This window comes from Palaemon carinicauda, chromosome 7, assembly GCF_036898095.1.
Source record: "Palaemon carinicauda isolate YSFRI2023 chromosome 7, ASM3689809v2, whole genome shotgun sequence".
Lineage (NCBI taxonomy): Eukaryota > Metazoa > Arthropoda > Malacostraca > Decapoda > Palaemonidae > Palaemon > Palaemon carinicauda.
The window spans coordinates 97378840-97398839 of NC_090731.1; the positions used below are offsets into that span (position 1 = coordinate 97378840).

At 42.0% G+C, this 20000-nt stretch overlaps 1 protein-coding gene across 1 annotated transcript in view; it reads right to left on the minus strand.

Annotated features, from left to right (window-relative positions):
- whd (carnitine O-palmitoyltransferase whd) overlaps positions 1–20000 on the minus strand; it is a 379066-nt gene that overhangs the window by 308981 nt on the left and 50085 nt on the right. The window lies entirely within an intron of this gene.

Sequence of the window (20000 nt, forward strand, 5' to 3'; positions counted from 1 at the left end):
TGTTCGCGGTCTTTTTGGGACGGCATTTGGTCGATTTAACCGTGGCTTCTTTCGATCTGTTTTGGGGAGGGACTCGGGGGTGCCACCCTTGCTGCTTATGAAGGTTGTCGACATTGTCAGTGAAAGCAGGTTTCAATCTATCCATGGTTAAGCAGTCTTCTGTTCCGTGGACCATGGTTTTAAAGACTGCCTTTGTTCTCTCCAGCACACGATGGGGACCCTTGTAAAGTTGTATGAGTGGAGAGTAGTGGGCGTCCTATCTTATGAAGACGTAGGGGCAGGTATACAGGGCAGCTGGTCTTAAGTGCTATGTCCTGCCTGTGTATGTTCTGTGACAGGGCGTGAATTTTCCTGCCCTCTCTCGAAGTTGAGCGATCCTGACGTCGTCAGAGCCTGGGTTGGAGGGAAAGTACTCGTCAGGGAGAAAGTGTCTCTCCCTGTAAAATTTCTCGGCAGGAGAAGCATCGCCATTCGATTTTGGAGCAGTTCGTAGACCGAGGAGGACCCAGGGAAGTTGTTGGACCCAATGCTCGTCTGTGCATCAGGCCATCAAGGCACCTTCAGGGAATGATGGCTTCTCTTGACCATGCCGTTGGCCGCAGGGTTGTAGGCTGTCGTGATGTGTAGGTTGGTCCCCATGAGGTGGGCAAGAGATGCCCACAGGTCCGAGATGAAAGCGGGTCCCCTGTCGGTCGTCATGTTGTCAAGGACCCCGAAAGAGCTGACCCAGCTGGAGAGAAAAGCCTGGGCAAATACATCCGTTGATGCCTCAGCCATAGGAGTTGCCTCTGGCCACCTTGTTGAATGGTTGATGATGGTTAGCAGGTACATAGTGTTTCCTGAAGGTGGTAAGGGACCCACTATGTCGACGTGGATGTGGCCAAATCATCGCTTGGGCTGAGGGATACTGCAGACTCCTGATTAAGTGTGACGGCCGACCTTGCTGGTTTGGCACGCAGTACATGACCAGGCCCATTCACGGAAGTCTTTCTTGATGCCAGGCCACACGAACTTGTCTGTCACCAGCTTGGTGGTCGTCCTCATTGAGGGATGAGAGGCCGTGGATGTCGAATATCAATTTTTGTCTTGATGGCGGGATAAGGGGTTGAGGGCGGCCTGTGCTAACGTCACAGAGCAGCTTGGGGCTGTTGGGCTCCACCTTGACGTCCTCCCACTGTAGGATGGTTGAAGAGGACCTTACGTCTGCTGTTGCAGGGTCGGCTGCTTGTTCCTGGGCGATGTCGTTGTAGTCCACCCGATGTGGATGGAACTGATGTTGATCTTCGAAAGGGTGTTGGCCACTCGGTTCTTGTTCCCCGGGACATAGCTGATGATGCAGCCGAACTCGGAGATGGTTGCCAGGTGTTGTTGCCGACGAGCTGACCAGGCATCCCCGGATTTGGAGAAGGTGTGGACTAAGGACTGGTGATCTGTCTGGATAGCAAATGGGGTTCCCTCCAGCAGGTACTTGAAGTGTCTGACGGCGAGATACACCGCCAGGAACTCAAAGTCGAAGGTGGTGTAGCGTGTCTCTAGTGGTTTCAATTTCCTGCTGAAGAAGGCAAGTGGTTGTGGTTCGTTGTTAACCACCTGCTCCAGGACAGCACCGCAGGATATGTTACTGGCATCTGTAGTTAGTCTAAGGGGGGCCTGGGGTCCTGATAGGAGAGGGTTGTAGCCTTGCAGAGGGCAGCCTTCGTCAGCTTTAAGGCTTCTTGTTGAGAAGGACCCCACTGTAGCTTTTTTGATTTCCCCTTCAGGACATTGAGTATGAGGGTCATCACACCAGCAATGTTGGGAAGGAACCTCCTGTAGTAATTTGACATACCGATAAATTCAAGAAGAGATTTCAAGGAGGTTGGCATGGGGAACTTATTGATGGCATCAAAGGGATGTAACGGGGAGCACGCCCTTTTTCGTCCCATGAACTCCACCTTCTAGGCCCCAGAAGTGCATTTGTCGAAACTCACTACGAGGACATACGCCCTAGGTGTTCTTCCTGTGACTTGGGGAACAAGAGGATGTTGTCGACGTACACGGCGCACAAAGGCAGGTCCTCCAGGATACTATCTATCAAAAGCTAGAAGGTCGCCCCAGCATTTATCAGGCCGAACGTCAAGTATGAGAGGGCGTAGGACCCAAATGGAGCGGTGATAGCTTTCTTGGGGATGTCGTCAGGATGCAGGAGGACCTGGAAGTAGGATTGATTGATTGATTGATTTAAAGTTTTCAGGCATCCTGACATCTGAGGTCATTGACGCCGGTAACATTTAATTTATGTATACAAAAATAAAAGATAAAATAAAATAAAAAATAAAAGAGTATTCAATTAAAATCATAAAAGTTGAATGTAATAAAAGTTAAATATTTTTCAGAAGACCTGCTTCTGAAATAAATCTAAAAATGCCACTTGCATGGTAGGACACATCATTTCCAAGAATCTTGGCAAGGATGAACCTGCCACCCTCACCTCGAGCCTCAAACAAATATCTATTCCGCAAGTTGTTATAATTGGGGCATTCGGTCAGCAAATGCCTTACTGTTAGAGGTACTAAGCAGTCATCACAATACGGTTGGTGTTGGCCCTTCAGCAGAAACTCGTGTGTCAACCGAGTGTGACCAATACGGAGACGACAAAGAGACGTCTCCCATTTTCGGGGCATCATATTATACCTCCAAGGAGATATGTCATTTGTTATCTCTCGCATTTTATTGCCATCTTGACTATCCCATTGCTGTTGCCATTTATTGCAAACCAAGTTCTTGATGACAGGTAAGAAATCATTACAGGCAATGGGATACCTTCTTGGCAGCAACTCGGATGCAGCCTCCTTAGCCAGTGAATCTGCCTTCTCATTCCCAACAAAATTGAACTGTTATACCTCTCCGTCCAATAATGAGAAGCCATTCTAAAATCTTTAAAACTAGAGGGTTATTAGAATTAAAAACTTCCATAGCTTGAAGGACACTCCTTGCATCACTAAAAATTGTAAAATTACCCTCCTTCTCCAATGCTATTTTCTCAATAGCGGTTAATATGCCATACAGTTCGGCAGTAAATATGGAAGCGGTCAGAGGAAGTGCACCTCTACAATTAAAACCATTACTATGTACTCCAAATCCAACGCCAGCATCAGATTTGGAGCCATCAGTATAGATAAAAGTTGATCCTCTATGTTCTTTAACATGTTCATTAAAAAGAGACCTGGCTTCTAGGTCTGACATATTCTTCTTATCTCCAATAAAATATTTACAAAAAGATATCTCTGGTAACTTCCATGGAGGCGTTGATGATACCTTGAATGGAAGTACCTTATTTCTAATTATATCCAGACTATTTAATAATCGTTTCACCCGAAAGCCATAGGGTTGAGGAGATTTTGGGTGCAACTCAAAGTATGATGCGTGTCTTACAAGGCTTGCAGTCTGAAAGGCTAGAGAGTTAGGGAGTCTTTGCAATCTAAACCAATACCGAAGAATGGAAGACATTCGGTAAAGGTCTAGAGGTAACTCTCCAGCATCAACAAGGAGACTTGGGATAGGCGAGGTTTTAAAAGCTCCAGTAGACAATCTAATACCTGCATGATGTATCGAGTCTAATATTTTTAACCGGCTTGAGGTGGCTGAAGAATATACCTCACAACCATAACTAATTTTGGAAAAAATCAAGGCCTTGTATAATTTTAAAATAGTACTGCGGTCTGCCCCCCATGATGTATGGGATAATACTTTTAAGATATTCAGAGCTTCAACACATTTAGCTTTTAATGCTTTTAAGTGAGAAACCCATGTAAGCCTACAATCAAATATCAAACCTAAAAATTTAGCTTCTCTTGCACATGGTATCCGTTGACTTTTAATGTATATATCCGGGTCTGGATGTACTCCCCGGATACGACAAAAATGGACAATGGTAGTTTTACTTGTCGAGAACTTAAATCCATTCATGTCAGCCCACTGGATAATTTTATCAATAGAGAGTTGGATTTTTCTCTCAACCATTGCCATTTTAGTGCCAGCAAATGATATTGAGAGATCATCCACAAATAATGTTGAGAGAACATCCTGGGGAATGGCTGAGGATATCCCATTAATTGCTAGTGCAAAAAGGGTTACACTCAGCACACTACCCTGAGGAACTCCTTCTTTCTGGCACTTACTCTCTGATAGAGTTTCCCCCACTCTCACTTGAAAAACTCTACGTGAAAGAAATGCCAGAATAAATAGTGGCAGCTCTCCTCTCAATCCCAATTCATGAATGGTTTTAAGAATACCATATCTCCATGTGGTATCATATGCCTTTTCAAGGTCAAAAAATACTGTAACATGGTGCTGTTTGGAAGCAAAGGCTTCACAAATAGAAGACTCTAGTCGTATCAACACATCAGTCGTTGAGTGCATTTTTCGGAATCCACATTGAATCGGTGATAAAATACCTTTCTTTTCAAGGTACCACACCAGCCTTGCATTGACCATCTTCTCCATGATTTTACATAAACAAGATGTCAATGCAATTGGACGATAGTTTGCTGCTAAAAACTTGTCTTTACCGGGTTTTAAAAAGGCTAAAATAATGGCTAGTTCCCAAACACTTGGGTAACTATGATCATGCCATATTCTATTAATAATACTTAAAATAAATAGCTTTGTATTAAAATGTACATGTTTAATCATTGCATATGGAATTCCATCGGGTCCAGGGGCTGTATCATTGCAATGAGCAAGTGCGGAATCAAATTCTCTTTCAGTGAAAGGAGAATTATACGACTCTTCCCTTCTTGTTGCAAAATTTAAAATTTTCTTTTCTTCAGTGCTCCTATACTGGTGACCAGGGGCTCCTTCACACTTGCTGGATACATTTGAAAAATGATTAGCCAGGGCATTGCTAACATCATTTGCTTCGGTTACATACTGGCCATTCACCTTCAACACTGGTGGTGGGTTGGGGGTGAATTTGCCAGCTATCTTTTTTACTTTCCTCCAAACAGCAGATGGTGGTGTCCTACTGTTAATGGAGGAAACAAAAGACATCCATGACTGGCGCCTTGCTTCTTTCATGGCACGACGGAACTGTGCTCTACATTTCTTGTACATAATTAAATTCTCATCAGTTCTGCGTCTACGCAATCGTGTTAGAGATCTTCTTGTGGCTCTGTGGAGGGCAGTTAGTTCTGAAGACCACCACGGGACGGGTCGTCGTTTGAATAACCCTGTTGTTTTGGGAATTGAATTGACTCCAGCTGTATGGAGAGTTCCATTCAGTAAGTCTATGGCATCATCGATATTTTCAACTTGTCCTGCATCCCCCTCAATTTCGCTTAGTTCACGAAATTTATCCCAGTCCGCCTTGTCAAGATTCCATCGTGGCGATCCCTGTAAAGGTGGACCATTGTTGGTGTTTATAATGATTGGTGCGTGATCACTAGTATGCCAATCATCTAATGTTCTCCAATCAAAGTCGAGAAGGCAATTAGAGCTTACGATTGATAGGTCAATACATGACAAGGTACCTGTCTGGACATGAAAGTGTGTGGGCTCTCCTGTATTAAGGAGTCCCACATCTTCATTTTCCACAATTGATGTTATGATATTTCCCCTCGTGTTTGCTAAAACATCACCCCACAAAGGGTGTCTACCATTCAAATCTCCAAGTAAAAGGAAAGGTTGAGGGAGTTGTTGAATAACCTCCACTAAGTTGTCATACAAAATGTTATCATTTGGAGGCAAGTACAGAGAACAAATTGTATATTTTCGCCCTATGTCGATCTGTACAACCACTGCCTGCAGAGGTGTACGAATAGACAGAGAAACTTGGGGAACATCTCGACGAACGTATATGAGACTTCCGCCATGGCTCCCCACTTGGTGATCATATGGTGTCCTATAACTAATGTATTCGTGAGGGCAAGGGGTATTATGATCAAGTTTGCTCTCCTGTAGACAAATAATTATGGGGGAATGCTCATGAATAAGGAGCTTAAGTTCTTCATATTTGGCCCTTAAACCCTGACAATTCCATTGCAAAATGGAGGAAAAAACTATGGTTTATAATTTGGTAGACCCCTTGGATGGAGTCTTCCCATTAGCAGTGTTTGATCTAACACTATTTTTTGGTGGTTTTATTAAAGAGGGTCTTGATAGATTGGGTTTAGAATTTATGATTTTCTTTTTGTCTTTTTGATCTGATTGTTGAGGAGGTTGGTGGACCTCCACTTGAATTTCCGATTTATTTAAATTGACTTCCAGATCAGAAATATCAACTGACAAATCATCATACTTATTTGACGTCGTAATTTTGATATTTCTTATGGAGGGGGGCGAGAGAGATGGAGGTCTCTCTCTTTTCCGATTAGTAGGTTTTGAGCTACCAGGTTTTTGCACCTTCCCCAATACAGGTGCACCTGGTAACTTGGTGTCAGGTGGCATCTCCATCAAATCAGGCAAGGACATGGCCTGGGAGAGGTTAGTACTATTGCTGGTAATGGGGGACGAAGGCTGTACAGAAATGGGCAATGACCCATTTTTAATACGCTGTGGCAAAGCCTCAGAAGGCGATATGATTACCTTGTCATGCAGTACTTTATTATCAGAGGTTGTATTTCTTTTCTTAGGATTACTGGCAGTGCTAGGTGGGGTTGCTGTCTCCTGTGGTAAATTTACCTTTGATTTTAAGGCCTTTGCATAGCTGGTTGATTTATTCAACAATCTTTTTGCATGTCCCACACTTATGTGTTCTAAACTTGATTTGTTTAGGGCAGCTTCCTCCAACTTATACAGTTCGCATCTCCTATCAGTTGATTTATGATTCAAATTGCAATTTGAACACCTGGCCTCAAGTGTACATTCTCCATGATAAGTTTTGGAGCAAATACCACACAATTTTCCATTTTTACAAACTTTGGATGGGTGTCCAAATTTAAAACAATTAAAACATTGCAGGGGCTTTTGTTTGAAAGGCCGAACTTTAATCCTTTCATTTTCAATAAAAATATGGAAAGGTACATCAGCATCCTGGAAAGTGAGTATAATCATTGAAGTTCCAGGAATCTTATGCACTTTCCATACATTTAATGGACACATAGAAAGTATCTCCTCCTCTGTAAATTCGTATAGGTCCTTATTAAAGACCACTCCCCTTCCATAACTAAAATTAAGATGAGGTTTCATTTCCAATGTAATTTCATCACTGCCTGTCTGTAAGTTAGACAGTATTGCAGACTGAGTCGAAGATTTGGCATGGATGAGATAACTGTTCTTCCCAAAACGAGATATATCTCCAGGTGCTATGGTTCCTACTTTTTTTTGGATAAACTTACATATCTTAAAATAATTCCCTATTATCCCTTTAGGTTCAGCTAAGAGCCACATTGGTGGTTTGGGTTTTCTCTGTGAAGGCATGGGTACATTTCTATCTTTTTCAAACCAATCAGCAGGTTTGTACACATCCAATTCCTTTGGGACCTTATCACAAAGAGCTCCCATGATGTTCAATTCGTTAATTTTGATACTACTAATATTACTTATGGCATTAAACGCCTCATCGTGACTTTCAAAAGATATCCAAGAGTCCCATTTTTCATCTCCAAGTCTCATCCTTATTTCCTTTATCAATCCATAGCACTCAAATGCTCTATATATATCATCATAATTTGTCTCTAATGGGATTTGGGAAACATGAAGGAATCGTAGTTTCCCTGTGTTACCCAAATTGCTAGATTTTTTAACATCAGTAGAGTGGTCCTTTTTAGTTCGAAGGTCGTCAACAGAGTTTTCCTTAATTACAGTAGCAGAAGTCGTCAACAGTGCCGGGGGGGAGTCAGCAAATCCAGGGGATGGGGAGTCAGTATTTGAAGGGTCCATATTTAAGGATGGGATTTTCAGGTTTTTTGTTGTTTTGTTGGGGTACCTGCTTGAGAATTATAAGAAAGTATCATACGTTGGAAAGGAAATTTGCATTCTCCACTATCGGCACAATGAGAGTATATTTCCCCGATGGTCCACTCCATACCCTACCCGAAGGATAGCATCAAAACAGATATAGAGGCACAGGTGTAAGCTAAACCCGCCTGTTAGGACTGAGACCAAAGTAATATGGAATCATCCTCCCCATATCTGTAATGATGGGCTTCCGGCCAAAAGCCAAGAGTCCCACCTCAAGGATTGGATCCCCCTGGATTCCGATGACCCAACCCTTGAGAGTAGTTCCGCCAAAAAGGTCCAAACCATCTTTGGGATGGCTGAGATCATCCAATACTCTCATATATAGCTTTGAATGCGAATACCTCCCAACCGTGATCCCTTCTCCCATTCATCTAAGCAGGCAGTAATAACGAATGTGGAAATATCCACGCCATTTAAATAAAATAGAAAAAAAAATAGATAAATAAATAAATGAACAAATACAATAAATAAATATATATATATATATATGCATACATCTACATATATATATAACTAAGAAAAATAATAATCATAGAGATAGGACAGCAAGATGAAAGAAAGTTGATAAAATTAAGAGAAGGTCGAAGTAATATTAAGCAGAAGAAAAAGATGAAAGAGAGAAATTTAGATTCGAACTGGGGGAGCAATTTCCCGAAGTTCGAGAGCCCTCTTGCCCGTCACCAAGATTCAGCACGGGAATGAAATGCCGTGCTGAAGCTCAATGACTTCATCAAGGCATTCTCTCATTAAGAGGGATGGAAGTAGGACTTCAGGAGGACCTTCTAGGAGAAGATATTGGCTCCATGGAGGGCCCCGGTGAGATCCTGTATGTTGGCAAGAGGTAGTGATCTGGCGTGGTAGCCAAATTGATTGATTGATTTGAAGTTCTCTGGCATCCTGATACTGAAGGTCATTGACGCCAATATCGTTTATTATAAATAAAGATTAAGAGAATATTCAATTAAAACCACAAAAGTAAATCTGTTTTAAAAGTTGAATACAGTAGCATTAAAAAGACCTGCTTCTGATATAAATTAAAAAATGCCACTAGCATTGTACAACACATCATGTCCAAGGATTTTGGCACAGATGAACCTGCCATCTTCACCCCGCCCTTCAAACAGTTATCTATTTCTTTCTGTGCTATAAGTGGGGCATTCAGCCAACACAGGCCTCACTATCAAGGGTATTACACACTTGTCGCAATATGGTTGGCATTGGCCAGCCAGCAGAAATTCATGTGTCATCCGAGTGTGACCAATGCGTTATATCTCGTTATGTCTCCAAGGGGATCAATCGCAATTTCTCTCATCTTATTTTCGGTTAAACTATCCCAATGCTGTTGCCAATTGTTATAAATAAAATTCTTAATTGCTGGTAAAAAATCATCACAAAGAATGGGATAACTTCTAGGTAGCAACTCTGTTGCAGCACTCTTTGCCAGTGAATCTGCTTCTTCATTTCCAGACACAGCTACGTGTGCCGGAATCCAGAAAAATCAAACTGCTATACCTTTCAGGCCAATAATTAAAAGCCACTCTAAAACCTTTTAAAACTAAAGGGTTACTAGAATTAAAACCTCCTAAAGCTTGAAGGATTCTTCTTATCACTAAAAATGGTGAAATTGCCCTCCTATTCTAACGTTATTTTCTCAATAGCGGTTAGTATGCCATATAATTTGGCGGTAAATATGGAAGATATTGGAGGAAGTGCACCTCTAGAGTTAAAAGAACATACTTTATACTCCAAATCAAACGCCAGCATCAGATTTGGAGCCATCAGTATATATAAAAGTTGATTCCCTATGTTCCTCAAAGAGTTCCATAAAGAGAGACCTAGCTTCTAATTGTCATATTTTTCTTAACACCAATACAATATTTACAAAAAGAAATCTCTGGTAATTTCCACGAAGGGGCAGATGTTATCTTTAATGGAAGTACCTTACCTCATATTATATCAAGACTGTTTAATAATTGTTTTACCCCAAAGCCATAATATTGAGGAGATTTTGGGTGCAACTCAAGAGTATGTTGAGTATTTTACAAGGCTTGCAGTATGATAGGCTAAAGAGTTAGGGAGTCTTTGTAACCTAAACCAATACCGAATAATGGAAGACATTCGGTAATGGTCTAGAGGTAACTCTCTGGCATCAAAAAGGACACGTGGGATAGGTGAGGTTCTAAACGCTCCTGTGGACAATCTAATACCAGTATGATGTAATGAATCTTATATCTTTAACCGGCTTAGTGTGGCTGAGGAGTATATTTCACACTCATAACTAATTTTGAAAAAAAATAAGGCCTTGTATAATTTTAAAATAGTTTTACGGTCTGCCCCCTTGATGTATGGGACAATACTTTCAAGAGATTTAGAGCCTCAAAAAATTTAGCTTTTAACAGCTTTAAGTGTGGGACCCAGGTCAACCTACAATTGAAAATCAATCCAAAAAATTTAGATTCTCATACACATGGGATCCGTTGTCTTTTCATGTATATATCCGAGTCTGAATGTACTCCCCAGATACGACAGAAATGGACAATAGTAGTTTTGCTTGTTGAAAACTTAAATCCATTCATATAAGCCCACTAAATAATCTTATCAATTGCGAGCTGTAGTTTTCTCTCAACCATTGCCGTTCTAGCTCCAGCAAATGATATAGCGAGATCATCCACAAAAAGTGTAGAAAGGATATCTTGGGGAATGACTGAGGATATCCCATTAATTGTTAGTGCGAGTAGGGTCACACTCGGCACTCTAGCCTGGGGAACTCCTCCTTCCTGACATTTACTCTCTAATAGAGTTTCCCCCACTCTCAAAGGAAAAACTCAATGTAATAGAAATGACTGAATAAACAGTGGTAGCTCTCCTCTTAAACCCCATTCATGAATGGTTTTAGGTATACCATATCTCCATGCAGTATTGTATGCCTTTTCAAGGTAAAAAAAGACTTACATGGTGCTGTTTGGAAGCAAAAGCTTCACAAATAGACGACTCAAGTCGTATCAACTCATCAGTTGTCAGGTGCATTTTCCTGAATCCACATTGAATGGGTGATAAAATACCTTTCTTTTCAGGTACCATATCAGCCTTGCATTGACCATCTTCTCCATGATCTTACATAAGCAAGATGTCAATGCAATAGGTTAGCCCCGCCCACCGGCGATTCCAATGACTGGCGTCATCCATTACCCGCAAATGTGGGTGACTTACAACCGGATCACTGGAGCCCGACTCTTAACAAACTTGGTCTGCACCCAATGGGGTCTGCCAGAGGGTGATGGCATCTAAATTTGTACAGGTTGAGATGGAATACCGTCCATCCCACACTGTGCCAAATCAAAAGCAGCAGCTAAAGTATAATCAAACAAGCCAAAGTCGTCAACAAGTTCAAGCCCAAAAGGAAGAGATGGGAGAATAAAAGAAATAACCAAAAGGAAAAGAGAAAGTGCTGACTGATTTAGTTGGATCCCCAATTGGGCACCGAGGTCCAGTGGGAAAATAGTTTCCACTGTTCATTAGAGCCCAGCTGCTAATCCCTAAGCCCCCATCTTCATCAAGGCTTCAGCATCTGGGGGGTCGTAGCCAGATCCAGATGCCTGTATTCACCTCAAGGCCTCCAGCTGCCATCAGGTTTCTTGACCATGTGAAGTAGGGAGGCCCATGGGCTAGACACCTTTTTGCAGATTACCATGCGCTCCATCAGGAGGAAGGCACGTATGGGATTTTGTATTTCTGTGGTGGGAGACACTTGAATTTGCAGTGGGTAGGAGGATCAGTCATCGTGATGTGGTGGTATATTCCGTGTTTGGTAGAAACCCCCCCCCCCAGGTAGATGAAGCTCAGGTTTGAAAACAGGGAATTCCTGCAGTAGGCGGCCATACTCGTGGGGCGTGACAGAGCACACCCTGGGCAAGAGAGGTGTTGGGGCAGGTAGGTCCCTTGGTCGAAGAGTAGCTTGTGATGTACGTCTACTAGCAATCCATATGGATGGTGGGCGAGGAAGTTGGCGCCCAAGAGAGGCACCTTGACAGCGACGATCAGGTAAGGCCAGCAGTAGTCCCGGCCCATGGTGGATATTTTCAAAGTCCACGTCCTGTAGCTGGTGAAGGGGCTGCTGTTTGAGGCAACCACAGCAGCCCTGTCGTCTGATGGGAGGCCGTGGTCGTCCTTCGAAGGCGGGTATGTGGACACTGTAACACCAGTATCCACCAGGAACCTTTTTCCCGAGTTCCCGTCGTTTATGTAGAAACCTGTGTGGTTGGGCTTCACAGGTTCCACGGTTGCTTGTGGACATGGTCGCCCACCGTTTTTTGGGTGGGAGCATTGTGGAATGCACTTTCATGTCCTCCTCCCCCAAACTCGATAGAAGTACTGTAGCACCACCTGGGTAGGTCGACGCTCTTATGGTTGTGGTCCTCTCTTTGATGCTATTGCTCCTCTTGTGGTTGCTGCTAGTGTTGTTGATGTTGTCGTTGCAGTGAGGGCCGAGGAAGTGGGTATTGGGGCCTCCTGCTGTGAATCGCATTGACCTCTGCTCCTTCTGACTCCACAGAATACTCATCTGCCTCCTCCATGACGGCGTTGGTGTGGGTGATGGCAGTATATCTGGCAGACTGAGCCACTAGGTGAAGTTACTCGGCCTTTGTGACAAAGGATGGCATGTCCAATTCTTCGGCACCCTCCAACTGGGCGCCGATGCTTTGGGGAAGGCATTGGAGGAAGATCTGCCTCAACAGGCCTATCTCCTTGGGTCACCCATCGCTGCCGAGCTCGTACAGCTGCAGGAGGTCCATCAATCTGTACCAGGCAGCTGTAGGATGGGTATCAATGAGAGAGGTCGTCATTAGGTCGAGGGCGCGCTGGGTCATCAAGGTTACTGGTAGGTCATAGACTTCTGTAAGCTGCTTCTTCAGGTCACCGTATTTCATGAGCCCCGCCCTCTGCTTCAGCTAGGAGGAGATTTTCTTGAATGCGTCTGACCTTAGCATCACCATCACCATGTCGGCCTTTTTTACTTCATCAGTGATGTTGGCCAACCTGAAGCAGAACTCAGCACGATGAAACTGTACTGTTGATGTGTCGAGTGTGAATGGGGGTAACTGTAGTTTCTGTGCCATCGACATCTGTGTGGCCTTCGTGTCATATACGTAACGATCGCACCGTGCAAGGTACTGTCGACATCTGAGTCCGCCATCTGCTCTAATACCCGGAAACTCAATGATGAGCCATAGTAAGTCTGTGAACGGAGTAAAGGCTACAAGCAGTCGAGTCGTTGTAAATTGCCGTGGCAAAACTGCTTTGGGAACACCAAAACGTAAAAGCAGTTTTGCACTTTATGGGTTTATTAGCGTCATTGAGGCGAGTAGAGTCGCTAGCCCAAATAATCTCTTTCAAGATTGCCATTAAAAGTCCATTAAGGGAAATTCCCTAGGTCACCAGTTGTGAGGAATGACACAGATCATAGTCAAGTGATGGTTCATTCAAGAGACAGGTGAATAACATAGATTTCCGCGGACGGAAAGGTAGCGTCCTGCTGGGCAGATGACTGACCAACTGCAGACTGGTGAGATTGGCTGGGCATTTACGTTAACATTCTGATAAATATAAAAGCCCAAGTTTAACATACAATAATGAATAACATATGAGACGGAAGAGCAGATGATTTTACATATGATGAAATAAACAAACAATTATGTTTACAAAAAAATATATACGAGTAAAATGAGAGCTGAATTGACAATGTAGCATTGTAAGATGTCCTTACAGTATGAAAAAGACTTTTAAATCATGAAACCATCTATGTTAAATCATGAAACCATCTATGGAAGCATATAATTTAGGTTTTGGTTATGTAAAGGTGTTATTGCAATTTATTTTACTTAATGTATGCTTAGAAATTCATAATAAACTAAATAAAACTGATTCTATATCATATCTTCCCTACATGCAATGCCCAAAAGGGAAGCTTTAGTTTGTTTATATTGCATCATAATGACTGAAGGAACAAACAAACAAATGAATGAAAGGAAGAGGGAATGCATTTATACATTCAAGAGATAACTAACAGTATTTATAATTTATAGTAAACTGTATGGAACCTTTGTTATTAATTATGTGATAGTTTGAATAAGTTTAGAAATTATATTAAGAATATTTATTTGTATGTGTACATATCCTTGATAGTGGTAGCTTGAATCAGTTGACAATGTTTTTATATGTAAAAATAAAGTTTCCAAACTTATGAAAAGCATCTTATAATAAATATTGTACAAATGTCAATGCTGTCTGTTATAGATTACCACAGTTTATATAATTTACTAAAAGCTATTAGTGTCATTAGTTATCAACTAGATGTGTAAATAAGTTTGTTAATTTGCTGTGTTTTCCTTTTTGGCATCATACGTAGGAGAAACATGATATGGAAACAACTTTATTTTGTTTATTTTGAATTTGTAAAAGTACAATAAGTAAAAGAAAATTTGTAAAAACATTATCTTTGCATATACAATGTTAAAAATACTGCTTGCAATTTATGTTGGCATGTCCTCAAGAGTGGTTGCTTTAGATCAGCTGATGGCAAGGTCAGCTGATTGAGTTTACATGTTCAATGATGGGCTCGCCTAAAAAAGGTTTATTCCATTTATATACAATTATTTTTTGAATAGGCTATTTATAATGAACATATACCAACAATGAATATGAAAAACTTATTTTATTACTGTTCATAAAAAAATATACAGTAAATAAATATAAATATCTGAGAACTATTTACCTCTTATTGTGACCTTTGCCAACAGAATGCTACTCTAGTTATCTGAATTTAGTACGGTATACCAGATGTCCGTAGTAACAGTGTCCGTTGCTGTGAAGTTCTACTATACTGCAGTTGGTAGGTTCCCATTTAGCAAAGAAACCTTTGGAAACATGGCAGTCGCATGTTTCCTACAAGTCATGTGGTCGCTAGGCAACTTTACCCGTCTGGTGCAGGTTACTGTTGCACACTCCATCGTCAGCAACCTGAGAAGATAGTAAATTTCCAATGAGTACTTTATTGACACACCAAAAAATTTTCATACCTTCACACTTGAAAAATTTATTTTAAAATTTTTCAATTACAGTGATACCTCGGTAGTCGAACGACTCTATACTCGAACAATTCGGAGTTCGACCAAAATTTTCGAGAAATTTTTGCTGCGGTGCTCGACCAAAAATTCGGTACTCGACCAGCCGAACACGTGACGACCGCATGGGCTTTGTGATGATCGCGCCATCTCGGCCACTCTCGCTTGTTCGGGAAGCATCAGTTCTCTCGAGAGCGTCACTCAGACAACGCGCGATCAGCATTCGTTGTGATTTAGTGATTTTCAGTGCTTTTAATTGCTTTTTTAGCTTTCATAATGAGTCCCAAGAAAGTAATGAGTGTTAAGGGGAAGGAGAAGAGGAAAACAGTGCGAACAACGATCGAGTTGAAGAAGGAAATTATAGCGAAATATGAGAATGGTGTACGAGTGTCCGATTTAGCGGTAGAATACGGAATGGCGAAGTCGACCATTTCTACGTTTTTAAAGCATAAAGAAATGATTAAGAAGGCGAATGTTGCAACGGGAGTTACGGCGGTAACTAAGCAAAGGCCACAAGTGATTGAGGAGATGGAAAAGTTGCTTTTAATATTTATTAAAGAAAAACAGTTGGCCGGGGAAAGTGTTAGTGAAGCGTTCATTTGTGAAAAAGCGTTGCATATCTATGAAGAATTAGTGAAGAAAAGTCCGAGTACCAGTGAAAGTGATTCATTTACATTTAAAGCGAGCAGGGGTTGGTTTGAAAAGTTTCGTAATAGAACAGGTATTCATCGTGTTACTAGGCATGGGGAGGCAGCTAGTTCGGATCAAATTGCAGCCGATAAATACGTGGGGGAATTCGATCGGTACATAAATGAACAAAATTTGATCGCACAACAAGTCTTTAATTGTGATGAGACTGGGTTATTTTGGAAGAAAATGCCAGCCAATACGTACATTACCAAGGACGAGACGAAGATGCCAGGTCACAAGCCAATGAAAGATAGGCTAACATTGTTGCTGTGTGCAAATGCAAGTGGCGATTGCAAGATCAAACCCTTGTTAGTGTACCACTCGGACAACCCCCGGGTGTTCAAACGAAATAATATTTGTAAAAGTGCACTACCAGTTATGTGGCGCTCGAACACTAAATCTTGGGTCACAAGACAATTCTTTACTGAGTGGATAAACGAAGTGTTTGCCCCCCAGGTTAAGGCTTACCTCATTGAAAAGAGCTTGCCAATGAAATGTCTTCTGGTTATGGACAATGCTCCTGCACATCCTCCAGGTCTCGAGGATGACTTGAAAGAAGAATACAGCTTTATCAAAATCAAATTCTTGCCCCCCAATACTACTCCCATACTCCAGCCCATGGACCAACAGGTCATTTCAAACTTCAAAAAACTCTATACCAAGGCCCTTTTCAGAAAGTGTTTTGAAGTGACCAGTGACACGAAGTTGACCCTAAAGGAATTCTGGAAGGAACACTTCAGCATCCTCAACTCTGTTAACATGATTGACCAAGCTTGGCGAGGTGTGACCTATAGGACATTGAACTCTGCCTGGCGTAAGCTGTGGCCATCATGTGTCACAGAGAGGGAGTTTGAAGGTTTCCAACCAGAGGCGGGTCCAAGCACTGCTACCCCTGTAATTTCTGATGACACTGATGTCGTTGAGGAAATTGTTGTCATGGGCAGGAGTTTGGGGCTTGAGGTCGACAAGGATGATATTGATGAGCTTGTAGAAAGCCATTCTACCGAGTTGACTGTGGAGGAATTGTTGCACCTGCAACAACAACAGCAGCAGGATCTGATTGTGGAGCAGGAATCTTCAGAAGAGGATGAGGTAAGGGAGGATGTTCCAAGTTCTCTCATCAATGAAATTTGTTCCAAGTGGGCAGATGTGCAGGCTTTTGCTGAAAAATACCACCCAGAAATTGCAGTAGCAAACCGGGCAGTGCATATGTTTAATGATAGTGTCATGTATCATTTTCGAAGAATACTGCAGAGGAGGAAGAAACAATTAACAATAGACCAGTTTTTCACAAAAGAAAAGAAAGCTGCTACATCAAAGCCTGTTTCTCCTCCAAAGAAGAGACAAAGAAGAGAAGAAACCCCTGAAATAGATCTGCCCACCCTTTCATTGGAGAGAGAAACAACTCCTGAAGGAGAACTACCCCGCCACATCATGGAAGGGGACTCTCCTTCCAAGCAGTAACCTCCCCCTTCCATCCTCTCCACATCCATCCCTGTATGCCATCGAACCGCTGCTCAAAGGTATGTTCACTACAGTACAGAAAATGGTTTAAAATTGTTTTATTTTAGTACAGTAAATGGTTTAAAATTGTTTTATAGGATTTTCTGACCAATTTCATACACATTTAGATAATTATTGTTGTTTAGGTACACGTTTTATTAATATTTTGGGCCTGTTCGAGTGCTTGGGAACGGAATAGAATATATACCATTATTTCTTATGGGGAAAAAAAATTCGGTACTCGAACAAATCGGAGGTCGAACACGGATCTCGAACGGATTATGGTCGAGTACCGAGGTATCACTGTATAAAAAAATTTCTACTACTAGCTATGGCTAAAGCTACACTACAATGGAAGCTCATACCAAACAACCCAGAACACTATAAGGATTCCTATAGTGTGGTAGAATAGGGGGAAGAAAGATTCATACCAATAGAACACTGTTCCCCTTAAAATCAGTTGATCAGACAACCTAAGGTGGAAAAATCAGATACCATTCTACCTAAGGCGGCAGCTATTCTTAGCAACCGTGGATCTACAGACCAACCTTTCTTTACTCAGTAGCTATGTCGACACAATGCGGAAATGGCATTGCTAAGTCGACGACTAGTGGACAATCCCATGGGGAACAAGCCCAAAGGGTAAGAGGAAAGGTACAGGCCAATAGTAGGCAGCTGATAGAGAAGTGCCACTTGCCTAGTTGTTAACATTAGATTAAGGAAAATGGGTTTTTCCCATTTAAAATAATGAGAGCCGATTAAAATGGCCATGACGTTACAAATTCACAATTCGATGAAAATCCTGACAACTATGAGGTATCCAATCGATCAATTTTAGAGGATAATGTTCTTCAAATATCGAGGGAAGGTATAGACGCAGCCGACCAGCTTAAGGTGACAGCTAAGACGGCAAGGGGAATGCTCTCTCCTAAATAAAGGAAGAAAAGACCCCTAGCCTACTCACATCTAGAGCTAGTAGTACTCAAGCCGGCAGGTCTGGAAAATAGGTAACTACTCCAGCCAGAGAGATTCCAACTGAGCAGAGGAGCCTACACTCCACAGCGAGAGATATATAGCCTAAGAGGAGGAAGCTGATTCCATTAACAAAACGACTGATAAGGCAGGAAGGGAGAAGAACCCCTAGGCAGAAGCGGCAGAGAGAATTAACCCAGGATAGGCTTATTCACCTGCCTACCCAAAGCTAGACTGATAGTCTCACAAGTCCGTCTATATAGCGACTAAGGATTCCTAAGATGCCAGGTAAAACCGGACTAGGCAACAGAATCGAGTTCCACAACAAGAAGACCAAGCCTAACATGGGGTGTGGGAAAGGGAAAGGGGGAGAAGGAAAGAAGCCATAGAAAATGGTAAAGCGGCAGGACAAGAAGGCCTAACTGTAATATTAGAACATTCTGATGTCGTTCCAAAGGATCTACAGTAAGTAGGAACAAGAATGAATTCTCCCAGCCAGCTGCCACTTAGCCACACACTAAGTATAATAGCCTTGAAGATGGGTAAGGCAGCAGGAAAGGAAGGACTACCTGTCAATATTAGAACAAATTTAGCATCATTCCAAGGGATCAATAGAATGTAGACACAGGGAACAAGTTTCCTCAACTAGTTCTGCCTATAAAAAAAACTAAGGTTAAGTAGATAAGATGGGATACTGTCGACCTAGGCCAGCTGTGACCCACTATCTACAACTCCAAGGGAGGTCCTTCAAGGCGGCAGTTCCGTAGACAAGGAGGTATGCCGACCTCACGAGAACCATAAGGTTAAGTGGTAAGAAGGAAGGTGGGATTGTAAATATTAGCTAGCCTTAGCCAAGAGCTAGGGGTAAATAGTTAGCCTAGGCCAAGACTGGTTAAGACAAGCATGCAAAAAAGCGAATGTCTAACCTAGAAATATACCACAGTTGTAGAAGTAAATATATAAAACACTTTTATAAGGCTAGCTAAGAAATTCATATAAAACACTAAAGTCCCCGAAGGGAGCTAAAATCAAAATTAGCATAAACAAAGCCAAAAAGAGGTAGATACTCAACTTTTGCGAAAAAGAGGAAGCCAATTCACAAAACTAATCATCGAAGTTTGCGAAAAAAGCGCCCCCAAAAATCAACCGAACTGTAGCCATCAGCTGCGTTTGAAGGAATGAGAAGCAGGAACGTATAGGGGCACTTGAAGGTGATAGGAGGTGTAGCGGCTACTTACTTATCCTTCCCCTTAGTGGATTAGAATGGGTAAGGTCTGTTTGGGCTGCAGATATCTATAGTTATCTTAGGATACGTCCCTGATTATACACGATATCTTTGGATAGTCGTTTCCGGGGGTTGGAACCCCGTCATACCTGACGGTAATTCTCTTGTAATATCAATCGCAGAAATATTATACTGTATAAGTTGCAAGAAGGAAATTCCATCAGGACGACATGGCTCGAGCCCAAAAATAGATTTTTCCTACGTCAAAATCCCTTTGAAAATATGAGCTTCTGGCTTCGGCCATGCGACAGTTGTGGGATTAAAACGTACGCCTAGCACAAAAACAAAGGGGGGGGGGGGGACGTGAAATTCTCCACCAAAAAAGGATAAGGTACTCAACTTGACCGATGAAGCAGAAGCATCCATAATCTCAAATACACTCAAAAGCTTGACAAAACAAACAAAAAAGTCCCAAAGCGATCTAACAAAATGGCGCTGAGAAGGAATGGTGAACAAGCAAACACATTTACAGCAACACGCTGAGATTG